This window comes from Hippoglossus stenolepis, chromosome 3, assembly GCF_022539355.2.
Source record: "Hippoglossus stenolepis isolate QCI-W04-F060 chromosome 3, HSTE1.2, whole genome shotgun sequence".
Lineage (NCBI taxonomy): Eukaryota > Metazoa > Chordata > Actinopteri > Pleuronectiformes > Pleuronectidae > Hippoglossus > Hippoglossus stenolepis.
This window is the reverse complement of record NC_061485.1, coordinates 30,431,693-30,456,291: the sequence shown is the minus strand read 5'-3', so window position 1 is coordinate 30,456,291 and position 24,599 is coordinate 30,431,693. Positions and strand designations below refer to the sequence as shown.

The following is a 24,599-nucleotide window of genomic DNA, read 5'->3' as shown; positions in this document are numbered from 1 at the left end:
TACAGTATATATTTATATATAAATATACATATATATATATAATCTAAAATAGACAAAAAATATGGTATATATATATCTGTGTGTCTATCAAAACATAAATCATAATCATGATACATATTTTTCAATCAAAAATATACAAAAGATATACCATATTTTTGATTATGGGGGAGTGAGGAACATGATTGTGGGTCACTACATGCATGCAGTATTTTTGGTGTGTATGTGTGAGTAGGTGGTTTAGTGACCTATAAGTGCAGTGTGCCGGAGAGCCTTGGGCTTGTGCTATGTTTGGTCATGTTAACTCAACCAGCAAGGACACACACACCATAGGTCAGAGACAGAGCTCATAATGTTAGCACTATCGTGTATTAGCCTTGAATAAATGAATCGTGTCCAAACTGCAGATTAATGTTTCACTCAGACTAAAGTCCACAATCTGAGACTTGACTCTCATGGACCTACTGTTCAATGAGGGAGAAACATTCTCAAAACAAGGTCAAGTCACAGCGTGACAAGTACAAATATTAGTGTTTAAAACAAAAACTATATTACACCTACTATGCAGGTACTACATAGAGAGTGCTCAAAAAACAGTTATGCCTGCGATATCACCCCACAGTGAGCATAGCTAAAAATGCTTGTGAACCTCCAAGGTGACTGCTTTGGGAAAGGCATTGTTTCCTGCAGGTCCAGACAAAATAAAGAGTAAAAATCTAATATAATTTCATAAAAGAAGCCTAAATTCCTTATCCTTGGACTAGTAGGTGACTTCACAGGGCAAAGAATGACAAGCATGTCCTAGCTGAGATCATTACTGTGTACCCTGGGAGCACTTCTATTGTTGACTGTGCTGCTTGCAGTGCATTTCGGTATTTAGTTATGTCATGTATTGTCAATTGATATTTTCTTACTTTGCTGGTGTTGTGTGAATTTGCAGTGCATTGAGCATTCTCATATAAGATCTACTTATTATTGTGACATGGAGGTAGTATAAAAGCTCTGCCCGCTGACCAAAAAACAATCCTGTGGAGCTGGGTGTGGATTGTTAGAGGGTATCGGAGGAGGTCAGGGTCTTCAGACACAGACCAATCCTTTTGCCTACTCTGATGAGTGTCTTTATAAAATATGGAATAAGTCAGCGGCTGGAGCCGAACATAACCAACCTGACACGCAGGAGCAACGTTCTTACAGAACCAACCTGACACGCAGGAGCAACGTTCTTACAGAACCACAGACTGTCTGCATCGCTCTATGTTTCTTTACTTGCGGGAGTTACTTATATTGTTGTACTGGGTGTGTTAGCGGTGGGATAACCAGACATAGTTTTATAATTCTATGATTCCCTTTAAGTAGGTTTATCCTATGAAATTAAATATTTATTTGGAATGGGGGATAGATAGTTTACAGATTTACCTTGTGAAAGCCTCCTTCTCAACATCTCAATCTCTGTTTCCAGATGCGCCAGATGCATCCTGTCACCAGAATACCAAATGTGCACATTCACGATCTGTGCATGGTACTCGAAAACAGGTCCATATGTTTTTATTGACTCGTAATTGAACGTCTTCCACCACAGTGTGTCCTCAGAGTCAGTGCAGACAGTGTGTGAAACTAAAGCCCATTAAAGAGGCTTCGTCAGGTGATTAAAACATTTCATCTCTCATCCAAGAATCTTCTTCAGTTCAGGTCGAAGGGTCTTGTTAGTAAATAACAGATTCATATCTGTTCCCACACGTTATAGGTGTGTCATCGTCACATCATATATATTTTTCCCATAATGTCACTGGAGGCCTCCGTAACTTACACATCACACAATCAGAGACTTTTTACCAGCTGTCCTTGCTGCATTTAGCAGCTCTGACAGTGTCTCTTTTAGTCTTGATGATGGGTTTGTGCTGCTCGTATTTTTCTAATATAACAGTTTGATCCTCGTTTGTGAAATATGTGGCTCTGCTGTCACCTCACTTGTCCATGTCAGTGATTGGTCATACACAGTAAGCACCGCCCCTTTTATGTACACATGCTCAGATCTTGATGAGACAAACCTGTGTTGACTTAGTTGATAACCAGCTTTGTGTGACCACTTAGCCTGACTGCGATTGTTAGGGTAAGTTCAGCTGGATCTCAGAAAGATATCCTGGGTACCTTGAACTCGCTTCGTCGTACTGACCCCTGGTCTTTGTCCTTTCTGCCACTGCCTCTGTTTTGCTTCAGTTTACCCTGCACACCACAAAAAAGTGACCGTATATTGTAGTTTGAGGAGGGCTCACTAATGCCAAGGGATAATTCCAAAGTAGGCTCTTGAACGTATTAACGAAGCAGTCATTCATAAAATTACAATACACATGTATTATTCACAGTATGGAAAGGTCATCATTAAGAATATTTCATGACTCAAATAGGTCATTAATGGGTCTATCCATTGACTCTTTCATTTCTTGCGTATTCTCTATGTAAGCTGCAGTGTGGAGAAGTTCAGTTCTAAACCCAACTCATATCTCACAACTTCGGGCATGGGTGTTCTAGCAAGGAGGCTAAAACCCATGGGTGCTAACGCCTGTAGCTAGCAATGTTGGGTAAATAATAACCGCATGGTACAACCCGCTTGTTACTTTTACATCTGCATCTCCCACACATGTAAATAAAGACACGAGAAGGAGATTATATGTGATTGCTATTGAAGGTTTATTAAAGTGTGCCAAACCTAGATACAAACACACAACTGTGGCTCTGTATATTTCTGACAGCACTACACAATTTGTCGATAGTGACTCAGTTAATGAAACATTCTCTAACAGTTTGTCACAAATTGCAAGTGCTTTTTTAAAAATTTGAAATTTATTGATTAATTCTCTGATCATGTTCTGGCTTGCCATCTACTGGCCTAGAAGCTAAACTTACTTGCCGTCCCCTGGTGAAGATACTTCGGTTTTGTCACAAATGTTTGTGCTGCGCAGAGAATTACATTGCTCTGAATAGCATTAGGTGAAGGATCAGTCTATTAGAGCTGACCTCCATCACTCACACACTGATAACCTGTCAACAGTTACCCTTGGCAGTGGATGAGTGTGTGTATGTGTGTTGAAGGTCACAAACTGGAGTAATTGTATGGTTGTATCTCTTCTATAATCCCTACCTTGGCATTCAAGCATGACCTGCCATGCTCCATTGACTTCAGATTACTCTGCACACAGTCCCAGAGCACTGTGAGCACACATACACATACATGGAAGTTGAGACAGATTACCTCGTCCATGCATTTGGGGTATAGCCAAGTGTGCACTGTAAGCATGTATGTTATCATTACCTTTCTTACCAAAAAGTGTGTGCACACAGAAGTAGAAAGAAACAATTTTTCTAACAAAAATATCCTGGTGAAAAAGCTGTGACACACATAGAAAACACAGATGTCAAGATAGTTTTTGGTGATAAGAGCTGATGACTTTGCCGGACTGCTGTAAACATGATCATGTGATCTCCGCAGTGGAATTAATAAGTTACTTCCTGCCTCTGTCTCCTCCAATTTGGAGGATTTGTTGCTGTTGTGAACAAATCTGTGTAGAGACTCTCCTGCTGCATTGTGCATGTGTGAAAGGCAAAGTCCAGGTAAGGTCCAGACCCAATTCTCTGGACTTTACCCGCAGGTCATGTCTGAAAATGGCTTACGTCTATCAGATCACATTCAGGGTGAAGAAACACACACATAGCTGTTATCTTTCACGACTGAAAAACATCATGGTGACTGTTAAGAAAAGAACAGTTTGTGTGTAAAGTTGTAATTTTAGACAAGAAAAAAAGAGAAGGAATTGGGTTTAGTTTGCAGGGACAAGCTCACAGTGATGAAAATGACCAATCTCCACATCGTTACAGCTGAAAACATGCAGCTAAACTGGATGACTTCAAGGACAAATGTTCTTGGATAAAGTTAATGATTGATGCCCTACAAGCAGCTCTCACAACACCACATTGTGACAGAAACCATGTTACACAGGTAAGATTTGCAGTGAGTGAGTTAATCGCTAAAAAGCTAAATCCTCATTCAGGAGAGTTAGTGAGGAAGCCTAGTTGCCACTGTGTAGCTGCTAGAACCAAACAAAGTTACATTGTTCTAAAGTGTCATTTTTTCATGAGGAACCATCACAGACCAGAAAACTAATACGACACAGAATACTGAAGAAACACTGAGGGACAGCACAAGAAAATTCCAGTTTTTCTCTCTGGCCTGTGATGAAATAACAGACATAACAACAACTAGTCATTTTTGTGCTTGGGATCACTGCATCGGGGGGGATTACAGTTTTTGCTTGACATACATAGAACTACCAAAGGTGAGGATTGGTTTGAGCAAATTGTTTTGGCTGAAATCAGCTGTGAGCGTCATCATCACCGCCATCTGTCATCAGAGACCAGTTCCAGGAATCGCATCATAGAGGTTAGTGTCATAGTGTTAATGGCCCTCAAAGGATGATACGAAATATGAAATGACCCTTAAGGGGAAAAAGGTTCCAGGCCCCTGATTTAGAGCCACTGACCTTCAACATTGTCACATTCTCACATAGTTTACGATTACTCTCCTCCAAGCCTTATAAGCAGCTACAATCACACAGCAATCAGTATGTGTGTTCATGCATGCTTTCAACACAGCTCATCTTGTACCCACTTCTGTCTATATATTCTAACGTCCCAATCATCATTCAACCAAGCACAATTTAGGCAACCCATTTTCCATTGGGGTATGAACTTTGAGGGTGATTGGCCATCCACTCTGACTAAGTCTGGAGTCTTGTCCAATCAAATTAGTGAATGTCCTGGGCTGGCCTTATCAAGCGCATTGAGATAACAACGTCCAGGGGATAATTGGTGGGCAGGACCACAGGAACAGACGGGTGACCTTTGGAAAGCTGCTCTGCTTTCATCTCTCATCTGTTCCTACATTCATCTTTCACCATCTCTGTTTTCTTCCTTTCCCCTACACTTCATTCTGCCAATAATTTGTCAAACTACATTTGTCAGCTTGTCTCTGTATGTTGACAGAATAATGAATGTGAGCATTTTGTATAAAGTAGATTAATTAGGGGAGTGCAATGCGTACAATGTTAAATATGTTTGATATTGAAATAACATTTTCAAACATACCTCTAAAGACTATTCACCAGAAATTAAAATTCCATCAGCCTTTCACCCTTATATACATGAAATGTAGAAATGTTTTACAACAAGTTAATTTCACCTCTTACATTTGGACTTAATATTATTACCTGGAAAGATAGATTTCGTGAGGTGAATACAATTTGTAAGAGAACCTTTCTATGCATTTTCTGCAGTTCTCACTACAGCTCTTATTTGGGAGAGGTAGGGCTAGACGGGATGGCAATTGTAGATGTTATCAATTACGTATAACTAATTACAAAGGCAATTCAGACAGAACTGGTATTTGTCCTCTGGGAAGACACACAAGATGAGGACTCACCACTCAGCTCTAACCTGATTGTTGGCTCAGGGACAGTATGACTACATTTTAGATTCAAACCATCCCTGTAAGAGCAATTTTACCCTGAAATATCTGCCTAAAGGCTTCAAACAAGGAGCATTTTCTAATATGTTGGGTTTATTAGCACAAAAAAATACATTGAAAAATGGACAATATCACAACCCTTTCAGAAAGACAAGAGCATCAAGTTAGTTAATTTAGAAAGATGCAAATGGTGGGAAAATACCTTGTGCTCGACCACTAAGTTAGAATGTGTAGTCTGGTAATTGTATCCAAGCACAACTTTCAAAGCCATAAAGAATATGCAATACGACTCTCGATCATACATTGATCACTAAACAACCAGTGCAGTTTCCGTGTGTACATATTTCTACATTTTTCTACATCTTTCCCAGATTCATTTAAGGTCACTGTGACCTTCGACCTTCGACCACTGAAGCCTTATCAGTTTATCTTTGAGTCTGACTGATCAAACGTTGAAGAAATTCCCTCAAGCAGTCTTGGGATATCACATTCAAGGGGCCAAAAACATGTTTTTTGAAGCCACCATGACCTTGACCTTTGACCACCGAAATTAGATCAGTTAATCTTTCAGTCTATGTGAATGTTTGTGCAAATATGAAATTATTATTTGACGGCATTCCAGAGAAATCACCTTCACGTTCCAGAAAAACATCCACACATTTTGTGAGGCCACAGTGATGTTGACCTTTGACCTTTGGCTACCAAAATCAAATGATTTAATCCTTGAGTCCAGGTGAATGTTTGTGCCAAATATGAAATTATTATTTGACGGCATTCCAGTGAAATCACCTTCACAAGGCAAAAACTGTGCTTTGTGATGTCACTGTGACCTTGACCTTTGACCACCAAAATCTAATAACTTAATTTTTGAGTCCAAGTGAATATTTGTACCATATTTAAAGAATGTCCCTCATGGCGTTCTTGAGATATCGTGCTCACGAGAATGGGATGGACAGACGGACGGACAACCCAAAAACATAATTGGCCATAACCAGCACGAAGGCATAACAACGCACATGGTATAATAGGCATACTGCTACGGTATCAAAACGAAACCATTAACCTTTTTAACCGCTGTACTTTTTCAAATTAGTGTGATCATGTGAATAGTTGAGCCGATACTTTAGTCAGTTTTTTAAGTAGGTCTCCTTTATTGTTACAAAGTATAGGGGTCCTTATGACTGTATGTATACCAATGTAGATGGTTATGCACAGTAATGCACAATAAAAATAAAAAAAAGATTTTCATGTGTAAATCTAGGGTAATTAGCCTTTAAATTTCTGGCAGGAGAACAAACTACTTATATTCCTATTCTGAGGAAATTTGCACTAAATATTAGTAAAATTCTACTGTTGTGTGTACAGAGGTATGTGCATTTTTCATGTGTCATTGCTCACAATGGCAAATCCATGTCTCACCATCATTTTCTTTACTCGTAATCCTTTGGCAAAAGGTTTCCTTTGACTTCCTTTGACTTTATGAATTAGAAAACGTTTTAAAAGTCCTTGTTCTTAGTTTTGTTAGGATAAGAAATCAAACAACTCCCTAGCAGTAAAGGAGATCACATCAAATCAAGAGAAATGTGAGGATTTCCAATGAGCATGTAACCCAGAGCTCATCCACACAGCTTGCCATGACAGCTCAGTGCCTGAGGCCAGACTGAACGTCTGTCACTCACAGCAATGATACACTCCTTCTGCACATATGAATACATAATGAAGAGTACGGGAACCCAATGAGTGGGCTCACACGCACACTCACTGTAGTCCCTTGTGGCTGACAACAAATCACCACTGATAGAGGAGGGTACCAGATTAGTCATCAGATTAGTTGCTGAGTGAATGAATCAACAACACTCCAAATTGGCTCAATGGCCTCTTTATTGTATATGAGGCACTTCAGTAATCAGGCACAGGGTTTAAACTGAGATTAAGACCTTGATTAATCATATAATTATTCTTGGCCTCCATTTAAAACTAGACTATGGCTGTTTGGTTCAGATTAAACGTGATTGGTAGAAGTGATCAATTTAAGAGCCAGGTTCTTAAAATCCCTTGAATGCAGTTTTATAAAACATACATAATATATAATCCATGTTATGCTGGGACTAAAATGACTCAAACCAAAGCAATGTAAGCCAATGAGAAATGATACAGAGGCTGTGCAGATGAGAGGATTAGACATCAATATCCACTTTACTCGAATACACTAACATGAAAGGCTTCCACTTTTTAGAGGAAGCTCAAAAATAACGTTTTTTTTTTTTTACAGAACATGTTATTCTGTTAACTCTAGATTACCAAATTTTTTCGATCATCTTAAAAAACAAGTTAACTGTTATCAACCACTGCAACATTAGAGAGCCATTTGTATTTGTTTGGGTCGAACATTTTACAGCTTCTGTCACACATGAAGCATGAAGAGGTATTAGTTCTATAGAACAAAATGAATATATGAACTAGTCTTCAACAGTCTTATTTTCTACCGAAAATCCTCTTGCTCCTGTGTTTGCACAGACTATGTTGCTGCGAGAGAACAGCTTTCCACTGACCAGAAAATCAATACCATTTCCAACGTTGTGCAGCTGTTACATTTGTTTTAAAAGACAGTAGGACTCTACATTTGAGAGATGTGTCACAGCTGCAAATCAGGCAAACTAAAATGCAAAAGACTATCAGACAAATCAATGGACGTCATTTTCTGAGGAGAAATTACACTGACTCTGTAATAATGGGTAATTTACGCTTCAAATCAAAGTAGACAGGGTGTCATTTGGTTTGGTTAAGTGTTGTATTATACAGCCTGGACAAAACACTCTCTCTCTCTCTCTCTCTCTCTCAGACACACACAAACACATGCACACACAGACACACAGTGTTGCTAGAGTTAAATGAAAAGGAAATCAAGCAGACAAATCAGCTCTGTGGTGAAAAGGCATTAACTGAGAGTTAATGCGCACTGAAGAGATGTGTGTGTGTGTGTTGTGTGTCCATGCACATATTTGCTATCAGAAAGCCTTACAGTATCATCCCTAAAATGGCTAAACCATGTTGAAAATCTGAACCATGACTGCATCTATATATTCATGTATGAATGTGCACGTGTGCATTTGCTCCACAGATGGAGTTTTCTAGAATTTGGCAGGGTTTTTCCTTTTAAATAGGGGTCAACATCATCTGTGGTTGATTACGCTCTTTTACAGCATCTGAGGCCCCTCGAGGCTCAGCTGGGAAAAAATGACCAATGTGTTAATCTGTACATTTGGTTTACTAATTGATGATTCAGTCCAATTTATCCAGATTTAAAGGTAAAGCTAATGCTATACTGCATTTGACTTAAACATTTCATACATTTGTAATGGTGTTTTTACTGTGATTTTCACTCTAGACAAACCTTTCAGTTTGAGGCTTTGAGTTTGGTTTGTGGGCACAAATTGCAAAGAGGTGAGTGCAGTGCCCAAGGATTATGAATCTGAATAATCAGTTTCCTCAGCAGCATAATCTTAAGCCTCCACCTTCCATAATAAGGGAAAATGTGACAGAAGTTTAAATCATGTCAGATTTATTTCATTAAACCCAATACCCTAATCACATATTGTAGACTGCATCATTCAACACCCTCTGTACGTAGAAGTTTGAATAAAATAAGATTCCAAAACAACTAGCCTACCCAATATTGATCAGTTATTGTCTTGTTGACTTTTATATATATGAAATGACCCTCCCATCTTTTCATCACCCTCCCTGTCTTGGATTCATATAATCCAACACCTCTACACCTCCATCTTGATATTGTCTTTTTCTTTCTCTCACTTTTTCAGCTTTCCTCGGTCTCTCGATCACTACCCCCATATTTCTCAGCGCTCGCTTCCTTCTGTCCGCTGCTGCTGCTGTCTTTTTTTTAACCCACTTTCAAGGCGAAACAATAGAGACAATAGGGAGTGAGCCCCTGAGGCAATGGGAGGGGATGTAGATTGCAGAGCCAGTACAAGTATCAAAAGACTGCTCCCCACTGAGAGCGGGAGACAGACAGAGAAACACAGAGACAAAATGACAGAGAGAGAGGGAGCACTACTGCCCATCTGCTGAGGTGCTGAAAGGAAAGAGGGGGGTTTAGAGGATGGTGACGGAGTGAAGTGTGTGCGTGTGTGTGTGTGTGTGTGTGTGTGTGTGTGTGTGTGTGTGTGTGTGTGTGTGTGTGTGTGTGTGTGGACAGTGCTCTTTTCTCCCTCCTCTGTTCTGTCTCATGTGATATATTTATTACCAGTGTAAAGTGCCAGAATTCAGAGAATTTGAAGTATCATCCTCTTTAAATTTTTTCCAATTAAATCAATTTTCTTTTCTCGAATAAAAAATATTTACATCTAGATTTAGTACAGAGCATGGTTTACAAAAAAATAATATCTGAATGATAGTAAAAACAGCACTTAAGAATGTAGCCACAGTGGTGTGGGCAGAACGTAATAGCCAACATGCAGCATGTCACAATAGTCTCTATTACACACACACTCGCTTTCTAAACATTGTACGGTTCTTTCCAATTGCTGCACTGAACAGAAAGAAAGAACCACAGTATGTCTTATGTATTGTATTGCAATATATTGCATTGTGTGTGTGTGCTTGTATTGTGAGTATACTGTATAAGTACTGTAGCGTATCAACAAAGGGGGCTGCACAGTCCTGCAGATATGGACAGGCTACACTGAATGTGGTGTTAATGTATGCAACAAGACTTTCATTCAATGTAGACACTGACAGTTTGTGTCCAGGCAGCGCCCTGTTGGATGAGGTCCCACTACATCCCTTGTTTAAAACTATACACTGATATTACAATTATCTTTATCATTTTCAACATATAAACAAATTTCCCTTACAAAAGATCAGGTCCCAAAACAACACAACAAACAAAACGGTGCTGCAGCAAAATAAATGACAAAAATGACATAAATAAGCAGATCCAGTTAATGGAAGAACTTGATCTTAATGTATGTTAATGTACGCAGGGACAAAATATCTGAGTTTGGCTGAATGTGAATTGTGCAAAAAATCTGAAAGTATGACAAAGGGTGGACGTTGTAATTGAGAAAGCCACATGAAACATGCCTCACTATCTTCATATTTACACCAGAGAGAGAGAGAGAGAGAGAGAGAGAGAGAGAGAGAGAGAGAGAGAGCAAATAGATAACAAATCAGCTCCATCTTTTTTGTCACCTTCTGTCCTTTAGGTCACAGTCACCTCAGTGCGTGTGTGTGTGTGTGTGTGTGTGTGTGTGTGTGTGTGTGTGTGTTTGTGTGAGGGAGAGGGAGGGAGAGAGGGAGAGAGAGAGAGAGAGAGATTGTCAGCTCTAAGGTGACAAAGCCAATCATATCAGGTGACGGGGAGGGAGGGTTAGCTGTGATCGATACAGCAGCGACCACTCGTCAGAGAGCAGTGGGAAAGCCCCCAGGTTAACACAGCAAGCAGGAAGCCTGTCCTTTGTGAAGTGTTTAGGTGGTTCAGCTTCATAATGAGAAGGGTCTTGCATTGCAGACACTCCTCACCTGCTTGACAGACGCAGTCAGTGCCTCGGGAAGACGCAGTGTGATGACAGATGGGATGCATGGTGAGAAAGGCCCTTTAGTCATCCAGCTTTAGTTACACTCAGGGTGGAGCAGAGCTGGAGGGTCAGATGATACCTCACAAGTCTTTGCAACACACAGGCTAAGGCCCGGGACACACCGGCAGCGAGGCCGGCTCGCGATCTGCAGCGAGGGTTTCTGCGTCTGTTCTATTTTTTCCGCTGGCAGCGAGCGAATCGGCCCAGAAACACACTGAAAAGCGATTTTAAACGATATGAATGATATATTATACATGATATAAATGATCACATATGCATATATACTTTTGATTTTCCTGCTGTTCTCCTGGAGTTTCAATTTCTCAGATTTTTCCCCCCACATGATGTTTTTTTTTTTATTATGTACTTATTCCACAAATTGGTTGTGTCTAAACAGATAGACACACACAAGCACCCATGACAGATATCAGCTAAATGTGTGATTACAAAGTAGCAGAAGAAGCAGAATCGCGGGCTGACCGGCACAGATAAATGTGCGTCTGGCGTGAACAGCCAGACGGCTGCTTGCAAGGGTTAGGCAGTGAAGTCCAAATATATCCTAACATGCAAAGCCCCACTAGTGACCCTTAGAGGCTGAAAGTCCTCATTACACCCCACATTCCAACTGCTGCTGCAGTGTAGGTACAATCGTTCCTCCCTTGGGTTTATACAGGTTACATGAAATGCAAACTATTTGTACTGTGAATCACGATCCACAGCAACAGGCATCACTGCACCTGTCTGTTTCCTGTAACATGGAATTATGTGGCTGCCTTGTAAAGTCCCAGAGTGAGCAAAAGAAAAGATTGATTTGAACAAAGTGGAACAAACAGTGCACTAAACAAAAAGCTGATGAAACTGAATGGACTCAGTTAATGATTAATCATGCAGGGCTTGTAATGAGGCTCATTTCCTCCACCTAACAGCAGCATGTACTTCCTATTTATGGCCAGAGGCTGTCTACAGGCCTTGCTGACACACACAGACACACACTCACACTGACACAAGATTTGACTTTAAAAGTTTGAATGCCCGTAGTCTGAATGATAATGTTAGTTTGTCACGAATCTGGTTAAACAAAATGCTCTACTATCTGAGACAAACTAGCGCCTCCCCTCTTCCTCTCTACCAATGGTACCTGCAGACAGAGCAGCAGGGAGACAGAGAGGACTGATACTGACTAATGTCTCATGTCACTCCTTGAAAAATGGTTGTCATGTCAGATTCTCCAAATAATGTTTTATAATGCAGTTACCTGCCGTTACATATGTGATCAACATATTTCTCACCATCATATTTGTGGTTTATCTTGTCACTGAATCACTTTCTTGTGCTTTGTGTGAAATTTGCAATTAATAAGATTGGTGTGCCTGAAGGAACAGTGTCATTACATGTGCCAAAGGGGAAAGAATCTGTGTTTTTACTGAGGAGAAGCCTGTCCTGGCTTGTTTAACATATTTCCATCTTTAACAGTAAAAGATCAATCAATCAATCAATCAAATTTTATTTGTATAGCCCATATTCACAAATCACAATTTGTCTCATAGGGCTGTAACAAGGTGTGACATCCTCTGCCCTTAACCCTCAACAAGAGTAAGGAAAAAGTACTAAAAAACCCTTTTAACAGGGTAAAAAGAAGGTAGAAACCTCAGAGAGAGCCACATGTGAGGGATCCCTCTCCCAGGACGGACAGAAGTGCAATAGATGTCAAGTGTAAAGGAGAACATCATCAAGATAAGGGTATTTGCAAGATGCCTGGAGGTTTTCAGACATGCTGCACTGGAGCTCCTTGTCCCCGCTGGTTTTGGCCTGAGTCCCTTGCAGGGAGAAGATAACACAAACTCAGTGCAGCTACATTAAATTCATTGGGCTGGAGTTGTGTTTGGAAAATGAAAACTGAAAAGCTGCTTGTCGGGTTAGGCTCGGCTTATTTTCTCTCGGGCTTGGACAGGTTCAGTCAGAAAAATGTCTTTCTATTGCATAATTCTGTAGTTTTCTGCTTGTGGGATGATTTAAAACGAAGTTTTTTGTTTTTAGCCCTGCTGAAAAGGCCATGTGTCACTTCTGTCCTTTATGCATATGCATGGCCTTCTGTTGTAATTCTGCAAGGGACACACTCATACACACACATGCACAGACACACACACATATATACAGAAACAGCGGCATTACTTCAGAGCTAGAAATTGCCACAGTGCCATGAAAGTAGAATCATCATGAATTAAGGTTAAGTTGAGGCTTCATAAGCAGCATTAGAATTTATCATCGTGACACATCAACTACTGTCCTATATGGTAGTGGGTACAAAGTACAAAGATTGGGTGGTTTCATAATCTTTTTAGCAGTAATAATGCCATAATATCCAATCTGAATTGCATTGGACTTATATATCTATAATATTGTATGGTCTCGACCTTGCTATGTTAAGTGCCTTAATGTATGTAGTGATTTGGCTCTATACATAAATAAATATATTGAATTGAATTGCATTGCATTACATTAAATTCCATTGATTTAAATTGAATCCATTTGCACAATTTAAAGACAGAAATGGTCACGGTCCAAATTGTCCACAGCTTTGTCAGGCACCATAACTTAAGCTAAATGAAATGACCCCTCAGTCACCTCTTCTAATTGTTTGCTACTTTTATCATATTTTTCAACCAATGTTACTTACAGAAGTGTCGACCATTGCCTGAAAAGGTTTACAGATAACTTAACTTTAAGATAATGTGCATAATCAAACCAATGCCACACTGCTGAGTCCTTTTTTGGAACCAGCTCCTTAGCCACCCTGCTGCTAACTCATGTTGACTTGTTTTTCAAATACACCACACATGACAGAAACCATGTAACACGGACACATGCTTTAACCTGGATATTCAGCACAGCCATATGGCAGACAATGATTTTGGTTTGTAACTGCAGTTTGGATTCATGTTATCAGGAGAAATGTCAGAAAATGTCGCAATCTCTACAGTTCACTGGAAAGGTAGATCTAGGATGGTTTCAAAGTCGATCACTCCTGATTAATTTCAATAAATCAGACAAGGTTTAAACAGGAGAAAGAGCGTGTAAGCAATAAATCCAGAGATGAAGAGAAATGGTCCTAAACAGAGACAACCACAGCTTGTATTATCCCAATAACATCTGTCTGAACAACAGCTTCTACCCAATCAGACGGTTTGTCTCCCAGGGTCCTATCTGCTGAATGTATACTAATCTTAACCATAGAGAAGCTGCATTTGAAGAACAGCCTGGGGCAAAGCTGAAGCTAAAATATTCTCTGTGTGAATATCGCCTGAACAGAGGTATGACCTTACATTGGGCTCTCCTTGCCACTCCTGTCTCTGCCTCCTCCAGCATTTTACGTCTGGTCTCCTGATAGTCAAGTAAACTCTCCTGATCCTAGATAGATGCTAAATAACTAGATGCTGTTCTCAGTTTATGATAAAACTGGATACATGGGTCTGAGATGACAGTGACACTACATAAAGTCATGATCTTATAAAGTATGATGCATTGGTAGGTTTAAGCTGCCATTCAAGCAGCTCAAGCATCCCAAGGCATGAATAGACATAAACGACTCCAATTATTTTGTACTTTTTCAATATTCTAGCCATCATTGCACTAATAAAATATGATTCAAACATCTTATTTATACATTGATCTGGCATATTAAAAATATAATTGTAGAAATTGAGTCATTTTCCATTATTTATATGAAGAATTTACATGAAAAATGTAACAACAAAAGCTTTAAAATTGACCGCAGACCTAATAGAAAACTTTTGATAGAAGTGGAGATAGTCAAAGCATTGTCCTGACATAAAACTTTTCTAAAGCTGTTTGCTGAGAATTACTCATATATCCTCTTAAAAGACAGAGGTGTGCACTGAGTATATTGTTGGAACAACAAGTTTTCATTGAATTTCTGAAATGTTACGTTATATTAGTGGCCATTAATTCAATTTTAGTGTTCTCTAGTTTTAATCTAACAATATCAGTAGTGAAATCATATCTCTCCCCCTGTCCTCTGTTTTGTATTCATCCAGTGAGTGGTCTCAGTGGAGACTGAGGCCTGGAGCAGTACCAGTCAATCAGCCTCACCCTATCATCTGCTTATCCTCTCCACCTGGCAGCCCGCCAAACAGTGCGGTGCCATTGGTTTGTCTCCTTTTCTTTTCTTCCTTTCCCATCAGTCATCTTTTCTCTCGATCATTTCCCCTCTCTCTTTCCTTACAGCCCTCATCTTCTGTGAGGTGTTTAAAAATAGAAGCTGCTGAGAAGCAGAAAACGTAGCCTTGAAGGTACAGTTCAGGTAACCTGAGAGAAGCTGGAGACGGATGGGGGATAGTGAAGAAAAAGATCTTCCATTGAAAGACAACTCTAGGCTGGAACTATGTAGTGCTTGTACCAGGGATGAGCAATAGCCACAGAAATAAAGGTGCATATGACTGACTCTCAAGAAAATGTTTTTTTTTTAAAAGTTTTTAAGGTATCAGGTGCTTGTCACAGTGTATCAACCAATTATTTACCACCCACTCGTCATGAGGGTACTGGATACAGAAAATACAATAAATGAAACGAGTCAAAACATCTGCACACTCTCTTTTGCAGAAAGCCTAATTGTGCTAGCATGGGAATATGCATTACCTCCCTACCCTACAAATAGTAACTGGTCTAAAAATGTAGTATAGTTCCTTTACACTCAACCACACTCTCTGAACGATACACAGGGCAAACTGGGTCTAGCTGTTTACAAAGTCATTCAGCAATTGCACATTTAATTGGAAACCATCCAGCTACACAGACTGAATAACACCTCTGTTTCCAGGCCTAGTCAGACTGCTTGGTGACCTGTGGTTCAATCTAAATTTGATGCCAAGTAAAGTATGAAAACCCAGCATTCTACCCAGTAGGGACGTTGTTCTAAATCCCAGACAAGACAAGCAGAATACACACACACACACGCAGACACCATGCCAGATGATCATATTGATGCCAGCAGGCTTCCATAATTCTAAATTAATTCACCTTTTGCCCCATCAGTCCACCTGGCCTATATATGTCCCATGAAGGATGGACTGACCTGGTAGATTAGGTAGATGTGGAGTTTAGAAAGTGAACTTTCTGAATTGACACTGGCATCCCCCCTTAGTTGTAGTTTACTGCTTCGGTTTAAGCTTTATGTATATTTATAGGAAAATATCAAAAAGAACAAAATTATTGGCATTTGTCTGTTATACATTCCATTTGTAATTAAACAATGAGCAGTGACACTTTACAGGATTACAATAAAGAAAGAAGGTCAATAAAAACAAATCTTCTATCTACTATCGACTATTGTACTTATACCAGAAAATGTTTGTGGAACACCTATCTCAAGAACCATTTATCAGTGATCACAGCACTCAGCAGCATGGAGGAATCAAAACATGTTTTGAAAGCCAGTTTTTGTTTGGATAAATCCATGTATTTCTATAACTAACAAATAACAATTTATTCATCACCTGTATCGTTTTGTCAATGCAGCTTTTTTGCACCTCTTTATCATGCAATCAAGTAACACTGAACCTGATTGTAACATTATGTCTCAGGTTGTGTCTTGTTGAGCACGGTTGAGCTATCATCCCCAGCAGAGGAGAGTTTCAGATTACAGGAATCATCACAGTGAAGGTATTTTGAATGTAAAGTTTCCTCTCTCTTAATCTCTTAATCTTTTCATAATGGCTTGTGTGGAATAAGGCAAAATGTATAAATCACCAATTCCCTGACCCACTGAATTTGACTATAGCCAATTGTAGCTGCACACAAAATGTTTTAGAAGAATAAAATGTCAGCAAAATTGTAACTGTTCTGTTCGATCCAGGACTTTTTTATCTTGTAGTTGTAATTAAGATTATTGTTAGAGATCTGGTCTGAAGATGTTATGGTTGTTCCGCATTTACATTACTTGCACACCATAGAAAACGTTTCAGTCATGAGGCATGGACAACTCTTTCCTGCTGTTTGTAAAACACCTCAGAATATAAAATGTTTGATATTGATTACACAAAATAAAATCCTCAAAACAGCTTAATGTAGCAGTGCAACTCCAGCGTCAATGTTTCAAAACAAAAGAAAGCAGCCTCAGCAGCCTGTGGTACACAATGCACTCACTGAACTGCAGTTTGTGTCTGTAAACGTTAAGACACGTATTAATGTATTACAATGCTGACACCTGCTGGTCATAAGCCTGAACTGTAGCATTGGGAATTATAAAATCTTTCATCAAGAGCCCGGGGTTTTCAGTAAGAAGCTTAAGGGAAATTATCACAGGATTACAGCTCCTACGGTATTTTACATCCACATGACCCTTTTCTCTTCCTATGTTCTTTATCAAAGGGTTGCTGCATTCCCATGGCTCCTACAAAACTAGGATTGTTCTAATTGCAGTTTAACAGTCATGAAAATGTCAAGAGAACAGCAACATTGGCAAATGGCAAAAACAGGGGGGACAAATCCTGTTAAACAGATTGTTAAACTGTAAAAGATATCACATACATAGCCTGGTTGAAATTTTATTTTTGACTCAACCTGAAGCTGCCACTGTTCTTTTCAGTGATTTGTTACGAACAGTTTGAAACAAATAGGGGACTCACCTCAATATGTCTCAAAATCTTAAGTCCATGCATGCGTGCTTTGCACCTGTACCTTGGATTGTGGGATGGTGTCAGTCTTAGAATAGACTCTATATAATGGTGTCAGACCTTGAGGCAAATGGCAGTTTGTATCTCGATGTATTTACAGCCATGGTTGGCTCTGCTCTAATGGCTACTTCCATGTCACAAACAAGTTTCATTAAACATGACAGTGACATTGACCTCCACAGTCACCAGATGTGAACCCAGTAAAACCTTTGGGATGTGATAGAACAGATTGGGAGTATGAATGTGTGCACCTGACAAATTTGCAGAAATGATGTGATGCAGTCATGTCAACATGGAGCAGTATCTCAGAGATAGTTTTCGTCTTGAAGGCTGTCCAAGAGCAGAGGGAGGAACTAGTATGGTTCAATATAAATAAAGTGTGTATCTAGATCAACACATAGTTCAGCCTGAAACTATAAATGTATATACTGGTGTCTAGGGATGTATAGAACAGTATTTCTTCAATTGATATCATCGGGACTGCAAAGGCACATTAAGATAATTATTGAAAAAAGACTGGGAAGATAATGGGAAAAAGCCAGGAGGCGGCCTCTCACCCCACCTGTGTGGGTTGGTTGGAGTGAACGTGGCCATTTGGAACAAGAATCATCACTCTTGCCTTTAGATGTATTTGGATGACACATCATAGAAGCTTTTGAAGCATGTTGAGAACAATATTGTCTGGCCTCAGGTGATTAAAATGACATTTTTGTGTAGTTGTCCACAGCATTCACACGTCTCTTTAGTTCCTTTCCAATCATTCAACAGAGGAAGAAAGTCAAACTGCTAATACCTGACACCACTGGCAGTGCCAGGACGTCATGCTTGGAGGAGCTAAATTACATTGTTACCACATCACACGTTTCTTATTCTTTGCTAAAAAATAATTAAATTAGGTAATTTATATGATCACATCGATGATGATTTATGATTTTCTAATGATGTTCATTATTAATTCTGCTCTACCTGATGTGGTCAATTGTCACCTCATATAACAGAATCAGGATTGTGAGGCATTTTAAGTTTTAAACATTTCTGAAAATCAGCAAACAAAATAAAAAATAATTGTGAACACAAAAAGTACTGCTAATAGATGCACTGTATGAATGTATGTGTGAATGGGTGAATGGCAAACTGTAATGTAAAGAGCTTTGAGTGGTCATCAAGACTAGAAAAGCACTATATAAATACAAACCATTTAACCATTTAACCATTTACGATTCATTAACATACAGCATGTGTCCTGTTACAGGCTACAGGGATTTAATGACCTGAAGGAAAAGCACAGAGAAGATTCTCCGCTCAGACACGTTCAGAACAACAAAGACATTTCCAGAGGATTCAGGAGATCACATGTTTTTGTTTACAGCAGTGTCAACCCAGATCACATAAAGCTTTCTTGCCATCTTTGTCAGTGTCTTCTACGTGTGTAGACACTTTTTCCTCTGGACATATTTGTTTTCTTTTTGTTTAGTCCAGAAGCTCTGACTTGGACATTTGCGTTCACACGACAGCTCCAGTGAATGTCCGGAGGATCTCCAGAGTTCAGTGCATGTCTGAATGCAGCTCTAGGAACAGATATCTAAAAAATAAATGCTGACTACTTCACTGCTTTAGCCATATTAAACTCAACATTTTTATATCCATGTTTCATATCATGTTTGATTAAACAAACTTAGTTATATTTTCTAAAAAAAATGCTGAAATAATTTAGTTTGCTCTTATTGATAAAGTCTGAAGATCCAGCAGAGGGACAGTGCTTTACAAACAGGTGTGGTTGTGGTAGTTATGTGCAAGTGGACCCATAACCTCATTTATAATGCATTAGGCCTGAATGAAAAAGAGGAAGCATCGTGTGTGTGTGTGCATCTGAGAGAGAGAGAGGGAGGGAGAGAGATTGCAGCAGTAATGGTCTTACATAAGAATAGGAGAGGCTAGTGTCTGGAAATACTCACAGACAGATAAACAAATACCTACACACAAACACATGCATTAAAGACTAGGGCGTGGCGATATGGCAAAAACCTATATCTCGATTTTTTTTTTAAATGTATATCAATTGATCACGATGAGTATCGCATTATTGTTTCTTTTAAGTTGAAAGACAGATTTTTGCTCCTGAGCGAAGGTTGTGGATTGAACTCTTCTTTATGAGCAGAGAATGAGTAACACTGGATAAACAGGAACACATAAAAATAATACCTACCTCACTGTGCTTGCACATTGCAGAAGCATTATATCAATATATATTGCACTTTTGTTATATTGCTATTGATGAAGATTACATGATATGGTTGGGATAGGGTTATGATATAGTTAAATTGTCAAGCCCTAATCCAGACACACACAGACACATGCATGCCTAACAAAGTTGAAAGTCTGTAGACCAGTTGTTTGCACTACTGTGGTCCTCATGAAGTCCGTTTAGACTGGGGACCAAACAATATAGATTCTTTGTGGAGCAGTAAAAGCTCTATTAGGGTCTGAGCTGCTTGGAGCTGAGGCTGTACATCTCTGCTGGTGCTTGTACTGGCTGAGGCTGCCTGTACTTCACCTGTGTCTGTGGTGCCTGCTAAGAATGGCTGTAGTGGGTCTGTGCTGATAGTGCTCGATTTGGATCAGCTGTACTTGTATTGGCTGACTGGCTGGAGTCCGTGCTTTTACTGTAAATTCAATATCCAGCTTGTCCTCTTTTAAAAAACTTAAGCATAGCACCAGTGTATTAACAATACTGTTGTCTTCAGAAGTTGTTGATGAGGCACTTAGAACCTTTGAAACCCCCAAAATAAGCAAAACTGACAAGGAAGAGGACAAGAACAAACAGAACAACATTGTGATATTGTATAGGTTGCATCTTGTCTTGGATTTTTTTTACCTGTAAATTTCAAGCACAAGGGACACTCTTTTGAGGATGGTAAAATACATATTTTGGCCAGAGAAGCCATTCTGGTCGACCTGGAAATAACACTATTAACACTTAACAGATGAGCTGGTTTAATTTAAGACACCAACTTTCAGCCTCCTTCAATGCTGTCCTAAATTCTCTCCCCATACAGCTTAACACCCAACCACACCCAACTCCAGTGCCCCCAATGACTCAAACAATAGCAGGGTGGCTCTATGTCTTACATGTATTAACAGCCATTCAAGCAATCAATAAAGATGGGCAGGCCAAGAAATGCATTGTCCACAAGTAGGTTAGCAACACCAGAGAGATTCACTGCAAGCTCTTCTTTTACCTGACTAATGTTTGCGCCATTCACTCTCACTTTTTTTGAAGTGAGCATATAGAAAGGGCCAGGTCTGCTTATCTGTCCAGCTGACTGCAGATAGCAGCTCCATAACCCAAGAGGCTGCCCCTGGACTCAGCATTTTCAGCTGCAGGGATTTTTCTTTCTAGCTCTCCATTTTTATTCTTTTCACAACTACACTGCAACCCTATGAATGCCCCACCCCCAAAACCCATGCCACCCACAGTACCTCTGTGAGGTAGTCTGTCCCATTCGAGACTCAGGCTCAGGTTCGGTCTGACCTTCATGTCCTCTGACAGAGTGGCTTTCAGTGGACTGTGTTCAATAGAGGACGTAGCCCCTGACAAGTGGATTCCTGCTTCCTGATGAAGGTGATACAGAGGTTGATGCTGACGCTTCCTTTTCTCATTACACTGTTGAACTGCATTTGAAACCACTGACTAAACTGGTTGTGAAGATTTTACAACAAGAATATATATGCTGACAAAGACTGCAAAAAGGTGACCACCTAAATGACTCACAGTCTGATAGATATACAGTTGTAGACATAAATGGAGTATGTTTAAACAGTCAGATGGTCGTCCCCCAACCAGAAGGTCGGCAGTTCAATCCCCAGTCTTCCCCATCTGCATACTGAAGTGTCCTTCATACAGATGCACTGTCCATTCATACAGACGCACTGTATGAATGTGTGTGAATGGGTAAATGTCAAAGACCAGAAAAGTGTTGTATAAATACAATTGGGTAATCAACCCAGACAAGACAAGCCTACACACACATACATGTGTTATGGGAAAGAATTAAACAAAAATTTGAAATAAAAAACTGCTATAATAAACAGTGTTGCTGTGACAACAAGACATCTAAATAAAATATAAATTGCAGTGTTTTAACTCATTCATTGGCTATTTTGGCTTTAATTTGTAGATAAATATATATATTTGCTATTGTATTTATTTAATTTTATATGAAATCACACTGATTCATATGTTTTGTCTTTGTCATTCAGATGTTGAGGTGTGTTCACTTGCACAACACATCTCTCTCCACTGACTACATGTAGTAGGCGCTCATTACACAAGTCACAAGTGTCCCACAGTCACAGCAAAACACATCTAGGCCACAGCCATAAGAACGCTATAGGGATATGAACATCACACAAGAGGAGATTAGGAAATTGTGCATATATAAGTAGAATTATGGTCATTTATTATCTTAAATTTTTTTATTGTCTCAGAATTTATGATGATTAATTTAAAGTGGTGAAAATCACAAATGTTTAGAATAAGAGAATCACATATTCGAAACAATTAGGCTGTACAGAAACATTGTTGGAATATAACTGGAAAGTAAATTTGATCCAGAACCTGATGGTACTTCAGGTACTTAAAATGTTTACGCAAACACATTTTTGACATAAAGCCTAACATCTAATTACTTGTGATTATGAATTTACCAAAAAAGACAAGCTTATGAATTATGATCCACTTTAATCATGCAACAGTATAAATATATGCTACTTTAAACTAGCTTCCCCTCTACATGAGAAAAAAGGTGCGTCATGTTAATGAGACTGTAATGAGACACTGACAGGAGTCTGTATGTAATGGAGTATTTTTACAGTGAGGATCTGAACTTCAACTTGTCACTAAAGTCATGCACCATGATCAGCTGTGATAACCTCCAACAACACAAACAATTTAAAACTCCAAATATAAAACTGAATGGTTTGAGGAAATCAGTCCAATGCACCATAGTTTACATCAAATGTAGCCTGAGACTAAAAGAGACCAAAAGTAACGTGACTGAGCTCAGCATTAGAAACACGGTGACTGAAACACCAGGCCAACCGGTGACACACAATGTTACAGATCAGTATAATGATTCAATGACATGGCTAATCTCGTCAGGCGCAAAGACTCTATGAGGCTTTCACAGGAACACACTCACTCTTATAAAGTGAACAACAAGGTCATCGTCATAATGTGCCAGCCTGCTGTAGAGCACACATACACGTCCTCATGTACGGGAAGAGACATTCAGTTTCTGTGAAATGTGTCGTGATATAATCATCCATAAATAGTCAACGTTTCTTTCCGTCACCTCCCTGTGTCAGATGTTCTCTGATCCACTTCCAGAGACAGACCTGACTCAGCCTGCAGCCCCGGGGCCTAACCCAGCAAATCCAACTTTACATCCTTCAAATCTCTCGTCCTCTGTAACGACACTTCTGCTCACACACCACACACACACACAGGCCTCTGCAGATGCACACAGCGAGGCCGGCCCCGGTCATGTCACCGTAACTTGGTGCCGTTGTTCGCGATTTGCGCAGAGCAGCACAAATATCTCAAAACCGCAGCATCATCCAGAAGATGCGCAGAGAGAGGCGGGGGCCGTGCGCGCCGCATGCCCGTAAAACACTGCAGGGAGACGGGGAAATTGCGTTCGGGGCCTCGTGGACGGCTTTCCTGTGCTGCTGTCATTTCTCACATCCTCTCATCATCAGCCCGCACCTGCACCGCCCGAGCCGGGACACCACCCGATGCGTCACTGCGATGGGAGCTATTACTACCCTGGATCACAGTCCAACATAGGAAGCCTCCGCTTACCCGCGTTACTCCGCCGCTCCTCTCCCCAATGCGGCGCCGGGCACCGTCAGCTCCGCAGAGGCATCAGAAAACAATCCGCCTCCTCCTCGGTATTGGTTTCCGTGTTTCCTGTCTCCTGTCAGTGCGGTGCAGGTCTGTCTCTCACTCTGGTGGACTGTGTCCTCCGCTCTTCCACTTGCTCTCTCTCTCTCTCTCTGGTCTGCAAGCGCGCATCCCCGGTGTGTCGCTGCGTGCACACGCTCCACGTAACCGGAGGTCTTCGAGCAGGGGCCAAAATACTTAAGTCAGAGAGATGGGACCTATTTCAGTGTCATTTTCCCCTGAGCACAACATAACAAACCACATGTTACAACCAAGGTCATCCTTTACAACTACATTAAAAGAGCATCAAAACATGTATCAAAGTTGCAGTGTGTAGAATTTAGTGACATAAAGTGGTGAAGTTGCATGTAGCAGCTGAACACCCCCCACCTCATCCTCCCCTTCCAAACATGACAGACAACCTGTGGTAACCTTCAGTTTTCATAAAAACTCAAAGGGTGTTTAGTTTCTCCAGTCTGGGCTACTATAAGAAACATGGTGGCCTCCGTAGAGAGGACCCCCCCTGATATATAAAGTATTTCAATATAAAGGGCCCATTCTAGGGTAAAGAAAACAACAACTTGTGAGAATATCACTAGGATTATTTTATATTAAATTTCTGTCAATAGATTGCTTTCACCTAAAACACTGGACCTTTAAACTTTCCAAATTATAATCCCAACTCAAATTCCAGCGCTGGGATTTGACATTAAATGGCCTGTACATTTGAAGGATATCTGGTTAAAGTAGATCATCATTTATTTAGTCGTGGTTATTTATTATTACACTGCGAGGCAGCCTTTCTCTGATTTGGCTTATTTTCCATCTACATGAAAAGGTTTATCTCCACA

The 24,599-nt window shown here is 40.0% G+C and overlaps 1 protein-coding gene across 4 annotated transcripts in view; it reads right to left on the bottom strand.

Annotated features, from left to right (window-relative positions):
* The window catches only part of nfasca (neurofascin homolog (chicken) a), a 122,297-nt gene extending 98,415 nt beyond the window's left edge, over nt 1–23,882 (bottom strand). For all 4 annotated transcript variants that reach the window (XM_035151927.2, XM_035151930.2, XM_035151929.2 and 1 more), the window contains exon 1: nt 23,668–23,882. The gene's annotated coding sequence lies outside the window, so the exon portion shown is untranslated. The remainder of the gene's footprint in view (nt 1–23,667) is intronic.
* Nucleotides 23,883–24,599: the final 717 nt, after the last annotated feature.